The sequence below is a fragment of the Priapulus caudatus genome, unplaced genomic scaffold, assembly GCF_000485595.1.
Source record: "Priapulus caudatus unplaced genomic scaffold, Priapulus_caudatus-5.0.1 Scaffold468, whole genome shotgun sequence".
Classification (NCBI taxonomy): Eukaryota; Metazoa; Priapulida; class Priapulimorpha; order Priapulimorphida; family Priapulidae; genus Priapulus; species Priapulus caudatus.
Window position 1 is genome coordinate 187,133 of NW_014577529.1, and position 2,910 is coordinate 190,042.

Sequence of the window (2,910 nt, forward strand, 5' to 3'; positions counted from 1 at the left end):
CCCCCCCCCCCCCCCCCCCCCCCCTTCCCCCCTCTCTTCTCTCTCCTCTCTCTCTCTCTCTTCTCTTTCTCTCTCGTATGTGCTAACCAGATAGAGAGAGAGAGAGAGAGAGAGAGAGAGAGAGAGGTGTCTTCTGGTCTGGCGTGAAGACGTAGCAGGCGAATAGTAACTTGATTAGAGGAGAGAACGGTCGATTCATTAGTATAGCAATATAATTGGCTTCCTTCCCCCTTCCCTTCACGCTATCTCGCTCTCTCTCTCTCTCTCTCTCTGTCTTCCTCTCTTGCTCTCTCTCTCTCTCTCTCTGTCTTCCTCTCTTGCTCGGTCGCTCTCTCGCGCGCGCTCGCTCATTCGTTCACTCGCTCGCCCGCTCTCCTTTAATACACTCGCATTTCATCTGGCTTAAACGCACGCACACGCATATACTATCTCTCGCACACACGCGCATGCACGCACGCGCGCACCCACACACGCACACGCACACGCACACCCCAAACCCCCACACACGCACACACGCACGCACACACGCGAGTGCACGCACACACATTCTCTCTGACCCCCTCATCCCACTCCGCCTACGACTGCTTACATCGTTGTCGAACAATTTCTAGGAATATGGGCGTTCAGGTTTGGAAAATTTTCCTAATGTTTAAAACATGAAATAGCGATACGCAGCACCGCTAGACGTCGCATCACGCGCGCAAAGCACGCTCGTGTCACGGCGCCCCTTTCTTCGCTTCCCGGCCTTACTAGCATGCAACCTTGTCGCACCCGCGTTACCCAAGTCGAACGCTCACCATTGTGACGTCACGCCACGCCAATCGCCATCTTCGATTATCGTGACGACGAAGGAAAATTGAGCAACTAACGTCACGCCGGGGTATGGCCAAACTACCGGTCCGCTAGCATCGAACACGAACAAGGGCCTGCTACCCGTGCGCGGAAGCCGGGGTGAACTACTGCCGGTGTTTGCAGCGCGAGGCCTGGCTGATTCTCGTTAGGGCACGCTCTGCGAGAAATCGAGAAATCGATAATATTGATCTCGCACGGCATCGATCAAACGAGATCGCGGAAGATTACGGGCCGAGGAGAGACGCGGGTGACGGGAGCGCGGGAAAATTTCCCGCCAAAACCATTATTTCGCGTCGGACGTTAGAAATTCATCTATTCAAGAGTAAGGTTTTTTTTTATCCGCGCTCGTTCTCTCCTTTATTTCTGTTCCCCCTCGCTCCCTTTCCTTCTTCCTACTCGCTCCCCTCCATCACATCTGCTCGCCTCTCGCTCCCCTTTCGCCCACGTCTCTATATTGTCGTCGTCGCGTATCTGACCGCGAACTCATCAATTAATTGTAATTCATTAAACCGTCAGACACAACAGCGGCGGCGGCCGGCAGAAGGAAAGAAAGAAACGGAAAAAACGCGTACGCGAATGAAACCGTGCCAGTCATCTGCACGCCGACGTGATCCGACGTTGTCGTCGCTAGGCGGCTTAAAATCAATTTCGTCGTCGATCGCCGCGATAATAAAAAAGAATCGGGGCAGGGGGCGGATGCGATCCGAGCTGCTAAATTGAAGCTCTCTTCTTGCGAACGAAATGAATGATATCAGTCAACGCGCGCCCCGCCGCCATTTCATGCGTTGATCGGCTCTCTCGCTCTGCCGTCCCCCACCTACGCCCCGCCGTCGCCCCGTCGCCCGCCGACGCAGACACGTCGACAAGAAGACAGCTAGCGCGCGGCCGTAGATGCGGCGGACGTCGGCGACCAGATGCGAAGCACTCATAACGACGTGTGCAACAGCGGCAGTGGCTGGCCGGATTAACATGTATTATATATTATATTGATATATATTGATATATATTGATATATGAGTATATATATATTGTAAAAATTAGAAGTAAAAATACACGGACACCCGTACAGATATAGTAAAATATCATTATATAAATATATAATTATATTTTGCGAACTTTTAAGAACATGTCTCTTCATCAGGCTCGTCCTTATGAAAATGTTAGATACATATATATATATATCTTTTGCACCGCAGTAACACCCTTCACCACTAACCTCCTTCTCCTCCGCAGCAACCCCCATCTCGCTAACCTCCTCCCTCTCTTCCTTCTTCTCCTTCTCAATCTCCTCTTCCTCCTCCTCCTCCTCCTCCTTGTCCGCTGAGCAAACACCTTCACACCAATTCTCCCTTCTCCTCCGCCAGCAACCCCTCTCGCTAACTCTCCTCCCTCTTCCCTTCTGCTCCTCCTCAATCTCTTTCGTCTCTCCTCCTTCTCCTCCTTTGTCCGCTAGCAACACCGCTTCATCCTACTAATTCTTCCCTTCTCATCCGCTAGCAGACCGCCACCTCACTAATACCTCCGTCCGCCTCTTTCTTCTTTCTCCGCCTCCTCCTCCCTCTTTTGCTGTTACACTCCACACGTGCGATTAACATCATTTTTCTCTGGTCATGAAACCCCACCCGCGCCGAACAGCACACCGCGCGCAGATTCGTAATGCCCCATTATAGGCCGCCCGGCTCCGCTACCTAGCGTTCGACGCTCACGGTCGACGACGGTGCTAGCCTCGTACAGTCGCGAAGCGGCTCCGCTCTCGAACACGACCGTGCCGAGCGTCGTGCCTGCCCACGCGATCGAAGATCGAGAGGACGTGAAACGCTGGAAAGCCGCTTCATCGGTCGCGTCGATGTGGACGTTCGTCGGGCTGTCTGCGGTCGTCCTCGATCCGTCATTCTAATCTCTGCTGGCGTGTGTCGTGCCGCCAGGAGGTCGAGAGGTCTACGGTGCCCGAAGATGGCGGCCGCTCGTCGCGAGGCGCGGGCCGGAAGCAACGACGGCGCAGACACTACGCTATATCAAGGCGCGTGGGGGGCCCCCGAAGCGTTCATGATAATATTT